This window comes from Astyanax mexicanus, chromosome 19 (assembly GCF_023375975.1).
Source record: "Astyanax mexicanus isolate ESR-SI-001 chromosome 19, AstMex3_surface, whole genome shotgun sequence".
Lineage (NCBI taxonomy): Eukaryota > Metazoa > Chordata > Actinopteri > Characiformes > Acestrorhamphidae > Astyanax > Astyanax mexicanus.
In genome coordinates, this window is record NC_064426.1 from 7,523,098 (window position 1) to 7,533,392 (window position 10,295).

A 10,295-nucleotide genomic window follows, 5' to 3' on the forward strand; every position below is an offset into this window, starting at 1 on the left:
CCAATTGGGGTGGGGTGACTCACTTCACACGTGTCGGAGAAGGCGTGTGCTCGTCCGCATCCTTTTATGGTCGCAGGCACCACTGGTGATGAGGAGCGGGGGCGCAACTACATATTTTTTGTAAAAAGACAATTCTTTGTTTTTACACTAATCAGGTGCCAATTATCCCAAATAGCAAAGAGAAATAAAAAATGCATGCCATTCAAGAGTTCGGGTCTTATAAGGTTAAACATTAAATTGAAAATAAATCTACACAATAAAACCACAGAAACAAGCACAGAATCAGTTGGTAAGTTGAGGCCCCTATCAAAAACCATTTCCCTGCATACTGAAGCCATTAAAGCATTCACAGGATGGACTACCAGACCATGTCATTAAGTAGGGTGGAGCTACTGCTCCCACAGTGAAAATTACATCTGATCCCAAATGTATTTTGTTTGTTACATTGACAGGTTTATCACAATCCCTTGTCATGGGACTGACCCACCCAAAACACAAATAATGCCAGATGATATAAACAGGGCCTCAGATTTGGTTCAGATTCCCGGGTATACTAACAACACTCACTTTATACCTTTAACCACCAGCTTGTTCTTTGACCTGCAAAGAAAAATATATTTTAATTTGAATAATCATTATACCCAGAAAACAACAATAAAAATATACAACAAATCTGCATGCATTATAACTAAATTGATTACATTGCACTGCAGAGCTTTTCTGCGAAGCAGATGTATTTCTTCAGCTCCACGACCAGAACGTCCAAGTTGTCAACATCAGGCCAAAAGAAAGCTCCTGCATCTCTCTTGAAGAAGATGAGGAATGGAGAATTTAATCTGGCGGTGTAGATCACTGATCGTACAGCTGCAGAGCTCACCTTCCTTAGCGAGACGTTCTTGTTTTTAAACACAAACACTGAGGTGACTGCCAGCCTTTCTACTGCATTAAGGAAAAGCTGGAAATGGCTCAGACCCTTTCGGGTTTCATTCAGAACCTCCCTCAGCTCCTTATCCAGCGTCTGCCTGCTGACACGGCCTTCGTCTGCACGGTTTTTGATATCTCTCATTTTCTTCAGCTCTTGTGTCTTGTGATCGATCCATTCTGTATTTGTGTCACAAAAGCGTTTAACTGTTTTGATGTCTTCAAATGTTTCTGAGATGTACTTACGCAGCCGTTCCTGTAGTTGCTCTCTGTGCCAAAAACAGTTATAATTAATGAGAAATTACTGTATTTATATAAACTGACACCCAATATAATTTGATCAATACTCAAAGGTGACATTGAATGTAAAACTGTATTTTCCTTGGTGTGATAGAATAATAACAGTTTGACACATGGAATTTCCTGTTTCAACACCAAAGCCCACAAACCTACTACATACTGTTAGTTGGTTTAAGGTGGCCTAAGCAAGTCTTTGAAAAGCTGGTGATACCCTACACTATGCTAGAATACCGTAATTTTTGCCCTATAAGGTGCACTTAAACTGCAGTCCTTTATGTTTGGAATTACTCACTGCATATCTTCTTAAATGTCTTAAAACTATACCTACCTTCTCTGGATGGCAATTTTGCTTTCTCTGAATTTGAAAAATCCAAAGAACTTCCCTGACCTGAAAAAAAGAAGGGAAAGAACTATTCATATATTAATTGAAAAGACCAACTATACAAGGGCGTAGGAGCGGGCTTGATATTGGGGGGGACACATTTGCCAATATGAACCCAAGCCCACCCAATAGTTTCCTAGAACAACATTTGTGGAAATTACTTTTAATTAAAAGTAAATTATTATTATAAGGTGATTTTACAACCTAAACATGTTACTCCACATTACAGCTACTGTTGTTAGAAAAATTATGCAAGCAATGTCTGAATTATGTACATATGACAAAAATTTTCAGTTATCACCTAATATTTAAAATAATATAACAGATTATTATTATTGTTATTATTATTATTATTATGTATTGGCATGTCAATTCTGTTGTATATTTACATTTTCTCCTGCACTTTTATTTTTTTCTACTGAGAGCTCTTCTTAAGATGGTGTCCTTTTATGTAAAAGAATGTAACTTTACGTTTCATAGAGACTTTTATAAACGTCAGGATATGTGGTCTTACTGTGAACTACAAATGAACAGAAGTCACGTTACAGCAGTGTTTCTCAACCCAGTTCTTATATATTCTACTGCATATTAAAACTGTTCTGCATATTCTAGAGCTTCCTCTGGTGGATATACATGATTAATTTAGGCTCCATAGGGGGCTAAAGGATTTTAACAGGTAAACTCAGTAAATGACTGTTTATTAGCTGATCAGGTGGAAAACACTAGTTTAGGGCAGTGATCGGGGTTAAGTAACTGCTTTAAACTACCAACTTAAAGTACTGTACGAAATTCTGGCAATCATCTACATCCAGCTTCTAAAATTAAAGTGATTAGCTGATCAGGTACAGGGAAACATTACATATATATTTTATTTTTTTCCTTTAACCCTGACTCCCAATCTAGCTAATTCCAAATATAAGTTTACACACTAACACAGCTGCAGTTTATTAATCACAGTGGGTTTAAACTGTGTGCTGATTCAGAGACGTGTATTTTTAACCAGCTAGCAGAAACATATCATCACAGTTGAAGTGGTTAGCCTATCGTTACCTTTATTTTAGTAAAATCTCCGTATATTCATCTCTGTTTTAAAATCAGCTGAAGCTGCTGCGTCCCGATCCCGCTGCTAAATCTCACAGCGAGTGGGCGGGGCTTCCCCAACAGCAAACTGCCTCTGCTCCGCGCGCCGCAAAACGAGCAAGCTGATTGGCTGTTTCTACTGAGAGGCGTGACTTAATACCTGAACCGGCTCCGTGATTGGTCCGGTCTGTCTCCTCATTAATAGTACAGCTGACCTGAGCGAACTGATATCATTTTTGGGGGGGACAAATCCACCTGTTTCTAATATTGGGTGGGACATGTCCCACCCATCCCCCCCGGTTCCTACGCCTATGTTGGATGGTGTTAACATACAACTTCTAAGAAAGGCGTAATACAGCTAAAATGTGCTAAAATGACTGCACAGTAAATTATATTCACAGGTACTTTTTTGGTAGTGTCCATGCAGTAATTTCCAGTACAGAATCAGAACAACCTGTTTTTAATGCAGTGCCGCCTGAGGGCCCAAAGATCACCAGCATCCAGTACTGACCTGAAGCATTGTTCTTTACACACAGGATTTTATTTCCATATTCTCTTACTCTTTCGATGATATTATGTAGTGTAGATGAAGAGATGTCCAATTTCACATTATTTTGAAAGTGTTCCACAATTTGTAAATATATTTTTGGAATATTGCATTTTTTGCAGATTTGTCAACCTTTTCTCTATCTTTGTTTCTGAGAGACTTTGCCTAAAATGCACTAAAATGTGGTAATGGATGTTTATTGATAAATAACCAGACAAAACATGAAATGTTGCTTTAGAAACAAATACATTTGTGTTTATGATTTTCAGAGTGTTTGGGCAATATTTGTTGTTTCATGTTTTATTTAGTCTCAGATATTAAATTATGTTTTCTTGCCCCACTGTGAAATACTGTAGCTCTGCAATGCAAACTGTAACTCAACTTATTAAATACATTTACCTGGATCAATATATTTTAGGGCATCTAGGGATGTTCTTAAATATGCTGATATGGTAAGAAAGGACCTTACAAGTACAATTTATGTTGTTTCAATAATCCTTCCAGAGAAATACCTTAGCACAGTAATGACCTACAGCCACCCCCTGGTTACATAGCAAAGCTTTTCTTTCTGTTACTTCCTGATGCCTGAGATATGAGATACTGTGAAATGACAGTCAGGGACAGTAGGAATGGAGAAATATACAAGTTCCTCTAAGTGAGAATTTCATGTAGGCTTATGAATCTGTAGGTTGAGGTCAGATGGGAATGTAGTCTAAATCAAAAGTGAAACAATGCACATTGTAAAACTGCCATAAACCTGGAAAAAACAAAATAAGTGTTCCTTGGTTTAATGTGATTTGATTAAAATAATCAGATAATAACAGAGCTTTACAGTCAGAGAATACTTATCATTTATTTAATTTAAAAAAAAACAGACATTAGGTGCAAGTACAGGTTTTTCAGTCACACGTGGAAGTTCTGAGGATAATCGACCAGCATACCAGAGCATATTGTCACTGTCCAATAAAAAAAAACAAGCATATCCAAAACAGCAACTTTACAGAAGAGAAAATAAAACTTCTAAACAGTCAATGGAAGTCAATGTAAAAAGAGTTTATTTCAGGTCATTTTTAAGTATTTCCATTGGTCCATTCATCAAGAAATTTGGGCATAGTGTAAGGAACAGTTTGTCTGTTCAAATGATGTAGTAAACTAAAAATCGTCAAAAACTGAGATACTTGTTTTTCATTGGGCAGCAACATTTTTTTTTATAAACTCCCCTCCAAGAGTAGTGGAACAGTAAGGCCAATCCCTTTATTTCTACAGTAGACTGAAAACATTTGGGTTTGACATAAAAAGATAAACATTAGAGACAAAATATTTGCAAGATATTTGCATCTAGATCTGATATACAGTTCAGTAGACAGGACCTTCTGCCTGAATTTTTCTTGTGAGCAAAAAGTATTGGAACATGTGACTGTCAGGTGTGGTTCTGCCTGTGGAGACTGTTCACTTAAGTAAAAAGTTAGAGGAGTAACCAACATGAGAGCTATCACACAAATGTTGGCCAACCGTCTGAAATGTCCTGAAGAAGAGTGAAGAAGTCATCACTGGTGTACTAAGTGCACCACGGATATTGAACAGACCAAGGAAAATAACAGTAAGTTGATGGCAGAAACATTGTGAGTGCTGTAAAAAAAACAACTAAAAACCACTGTTAGTAACATCAGCAACAATTTTCAGAGGACAGGAGTAAAGGGATCAAAATCTACTGTTTGCAGATATCTTTATAAACTAAGGTACAGAGGCTTCAGCAGAAGATGAAAATCAATAATCAAGACGAATAGAAAGGCCAAGTAGAAATTGGACAAGAAGTAAGAACCTTAACCAAGAAGATTAACCTTTACCAATGAAATGGAAAGATCCCAAACATACCTGCTCATCTGGGGCAAGAAGTGAAGAGTTTTAGACTGGTCTAGTCAATCTCCAGACTTAAACTCTATAATACATGCAATATTTGTGCTTACATTCAGTCTGTGGAGGAACAAGCTTTGAGTTGACAAGTGTCATCCTCGAAACCTTTAGGAGATTAGAAGATTTTATGGAGCCAAAGTACTCCTTAAAATGTACAAACATAGTGACCAACTACAAATTAATATAGCCTCTATTTAATGTTTTTTTTTCTGGATTTTCTGTTAATATTCTATCTCTGTTAAAATAGACAGTTCATGTCTTTGTACACAGCAACCCACAGACTCACACTCATTTAATAAATACACCTCTTAGCTGCAATTAACTGTTGTGCAACAGCACACCTTGCTGTATATATTTGGTAACTGCATATAGGCCGTCAAATCTTTCAAACAATGACTTTTGATTTTTAATTATTTTACTTTTACCATATTTATAACACATTAGAATACACAGAAATCATATTTTCCCAGCATATTTTTTTTATTTTCACTTTTTTATTTTCTGTTATGCATGTTTACATCCCATCACGGCAAATTCCACAGCAGAGTGAACAATGACAGAATCATCAGAGGTGTCAAGTAATGAAGCACAAATAATTTGTTCGCTTACTTACAGTGGTATGAAAAAGTTTGTGCACCCCTGATACTTTTCATGATTTTCCTTTATACTATATATCATCGGTTGTTCAGATCAGCAATTTCAGTTTAATATACCATATAGCAGATGAACACAGTGATATTTGAGAAGTTAAATAAAGTTTATAGGATTTACAAAAAAGTGTGCAATAATTCTTTAAACTAAATTAGGCAGGTGCATAAATTTGGGCACCCCAACAGAAAATTACATTAATATTTAGTAGATTCTCCTTTTGCAGAAATACTTTAACAGCCTCTAAACGCTTCCTATAGCTTCCAATGAGATTCTGGGTTCTGGTTGAAGGCAAGGGTGTAGGAGCGGGCTTGATGTTGGGGGGGACACATTTGCCAATATGAAACCAAGCCCACCCTATAGTTTCCAACATTTGTAGAAATGACTTTTAATCACAAATAATATTTTTTTTTCTGTATTTTGTTTATTATTAGTTAACATCCAAGTAAAGGTGATTTTACAACCTAAACATGTTACTCTACGTTACAGTTACTGTTGTTAGAAAAAATTATGCATGCAATGTCTAAATTACATACATATGAAAAAATAATCAGTCGTCACCTAATATTTAAAATTATATAACAGATTTGGTTATTATTATTATTATTATTATTATTATTATTATTATTATTATTATTATTATTATTATTATTATTATGTAGTGGCATTGCAATTCTGTTGTATATTTACATTTTCTCTACTTTTATTAAAAAAAAAAACTTTGGGTCCTGTGCTTTTATTTTTTTTTCTGCTGAGAGCTCTTCTTAAGATGGTGTCATTTTACGTTTCATAGATATTTCTATAAACGTCAGGACATGTGGTCTTACTGTGAACTGCAAATGAACAGAAGTCACATTACAGCAGTGTTTCTCAACCCTGTTCTTACATATTCTACTGCATATTAACACTGTTCTGCATATTCTACAGCTTCCTCTGCTTTAAATGCGTTTAATAAAGTATGTGGTGGTATGATGTGTCTAATACACTGCTGGATATACATGATTAATTTAGGCTCCATAGGCGGCTAAAGGATTTTAACAGGTAAACTCTGGCTTCTAGTTAACTAGTTAGCTAAATGAATTTTCGTTCATTATAGCTCACAGTAAGTCCTGTAATAATAAATTAGATTTTTTAAACACAGTAATGTAATAGTGATTAGCTGATCAGGTACAGGGCAAGTTGAATATTACATATATTTTTTTTTCTTTAACCCTGACTCCAAATCTAGTTAATTCCAAAGTTAAGCTAACTCACTTACACAGCTGCAGTTTATTGATCACAGTGTGTTTAAACTGTGTGCTGATTCAGAGGCGAGTCTTTTTAACCAGCTATCAAAAACATATCATCACAGTTTACATGTTTAGCCTACCGTTACCTTTCTTTTAGAAAAATCACCATATATACAGATCTGTTTTAAAATCAGCTGAAGCTGCAGCCCGGTCCCGCTGCTAAATCTCACAGCGAGAGGGAGGGGCTTCCCGCACCAACACACTGCCTATTCTCCGCGCGCCACAAAACCAGAAAGCTGATTAGCTTTTTCTACGGAGAGGGGACTTAATACCTGAACCGGCTCCGTGATTGGTCCGGTCTGTCTTCTCATTAAGCTGATCTGAGCGAAACAATATAATTTTTGGGGGGGACAAATCCACCTGTTCCTACGCCAATGGTTAAAAGTATTTTGGATCATTCTTCTTTACACAAGTGAGGACAGAGATGGCCATTCTGAAACGTTGTACTTGGACCTCTGCATGAATGACTTAATGATTTTGTTGTCTTGTTGAAGTATCCAGCCCCAGTGCAACTTACATTTTTTCTTAAACATTGATCTCAAGAATCTGCTGATATTTACTGAAATCCATGTGACCCTCAACTTTAACATGATAACCAGTACCTGCACTGGTCACACAGCCCAACGATGAACCACCACCAGATTTTACTGTCGGTAGCAGTGAAGTGTTTGTCTTGGAATCCTGTGTTCTTTTTCACCATGCACAAATAACCACCCTCAAAATAACTCAATCTTAGTTTCATCAGTCCACAGCACCTTATTCCAAAATGAAGCTGACTTGTGCAAATGTGTTTTAGCTTTAGCATACCTCAAGCGACTCTGTTTGTGGCGCAGAAAAGGCTTCTTCTGCATTACTCTCCCATACAGCCTCTCCCTGTGTAAAGTGTGCTGAATAGCTGAACGATGCAAAGTGACACCATCTGCAACAAGATGATGATGCAGATCTGGTCTTTGGGTTGACTATGTCTGTTCTGTTCATCCTTCATCTTCTCCTCTGATTCTCTGAGATTTGCCTTGGTCTGCCACGTCGGGTCTTAAACTAGAACTGTGTCTGTGGTCTTCCATTCTCTCACTATGTTCAACAGGTAACATATTTTGTTAGAAGAAAATTGTTCATTTCATCACCCACAATCATTGATTATTATGAAAGTAAAAATCAAGTTTAAAACCCATCAACCCATGAATTCCAAAAATTCCAAAATGTCACAGAGGTCTAGGAAATGTGAAATCAAGTCATCATATCATTGCCATGATCATCATCATCATAATCTTCATCCAGGTCCATCACTGACCCACCACCAAACCAGTTATGCTGAATGATTTGCAGACAGGGTATTGTTTACCATGACATCTTATTTATTTATGAAGAGAACAGGGTGCCTCATAGAATGTGTTTCTAAAAGTTTCAATAGCTCTCTGGTGGTCATTTTGTAGGGCTCTGACACTGCTCCTCCTGTTCTCCTGACACACAGGACAGTCCTGCTGCTGGGCTAGTGGCCTTCTACAGCCCTGCTCTCTTCGTATAACAGCCTGTGTCCTGGAATCTCCACCATGCCTTTGAGGCTGAACGAGGGACAAAGTAAACCTTTTTGCAAAATTAGAGAAGATTAAGTCAAATAAAATAAGGAGAGAATATTTATTTCTATCAACCACCTGCAAAACTATTCCAGTTTTGGAGTTTGTCATGCTGTTGCTGCTGTTAATTTAATTTGCATCAAATCAGATTACCTTGTTTCATACTGCTTATGCTTCAAACATTTAGTGGTTGATATAAAATGTTCATGTTCTCAGTGAAGGTATCTTTCCCTTTCCACAGACAATCAAAGATCTCATCCCATCCTAATATCTCAGTGCACCACAGAGATAATCTGGATCGGAGAAGCTTGGACATTTCACTTTTCTTTCCTTTGGCCAGACTCACACTTTCCTTGCAGATTAAAAATGCACCCAGACCGATGAAGAGAGCATTCAGACCAATAAATCCAGCTCTGGCTGCTTTTGAAAGAGCCAGAGGAGTGCCCGCAGCCAGCTGCCCGATGTCCGGCAGGTCTGCAGCCAGGTTGGGGATGTTCCGAGCAGCTTTAGCCTTCTGAAGCCCCAAACTGACCGCACACAAGGCCACTTTCTCACTGCTAAGAGCCTTAACAGCTAAGGCTCCATCCACAAGGGTGTCAATACTTTTGCCCACTGCTCCAGAGTGGACTATCACTTTCCCAGTTTCAAATGCTGTATCTATTACATCATAGTGTACCACTGGACCTTCAGTGCTGGCTGCTTGATTCATGCAGTCTAGAATCGCCTAGACTCACTCATACGGAAACTGAACTTCCATGAACGTTTCCTGTTTTTCAGCACATAAGAATTCAGAAAGCATTAAAAGAAAACACACAGTTACATTTACAAACAGTCCAAAAGTATGCAACATCTATTGAAAGTGTTGGGGAAACAAATTAAAGGTCTCATTCCATAAAATTCACTTTTTCTTGTTTTTTAAAAATATATAGTACAATAGGTCTCTCTCTGAGTTGTATATGCATACTGCACATTAAACTGTTCTTCAGACTTCCTTGTCTGCAGTAGCTTATAAGAAAAGCCTCAGAAAAATCAGTCAATGGGGAAAGGCTCTGAAGTCTATGTCAACCAGTGAGTTCATGGCCTCGCCCACCTTGGCCCAGGACCGCCCACAGTCAGCACTGAAGCCAGGCTGGTGCAGAAGGAGTTAGCTAAAGAGGAGCTTACAGCTCTGTTTACAGCTTTGTTTAACCAGCTAGTTAGCGTTAGCTAGCTTGTGTATGTAACTCTAGGTTTAAATCGGATCTCCGGTTGATTCTGTGTTTTACAGAGACCTTAAATATACACTAGTGAGGCACGTTTTGACAAGGAAGCACAACTCAACAGAACATGGGTCGAAGGGGACGCCGTTGGCATCGGATTTTATGATATAGGGCCGGAATTTGTGGCTTCGACATGGTGAAACTGCCCAAGCACGGAATCACAAGAGTTTAGCAGCGTTAAAAAAAAAAGTAGTAATCAGTGTTTGTTTTAGTGCCATGCTGCAGTCAAGCTTAGATGTTTCCATAATCTCATTAAATCTTAATATAAGGCTTGTTAAGTGTACTGTTTGGAAGTGGATTTAATTGTAACTACATTGATGAAAAGATGCATGTTGGGGGGCCCCAATGGTGATGGGTGTGTGTTTGCTTGGTGCCCTGGAC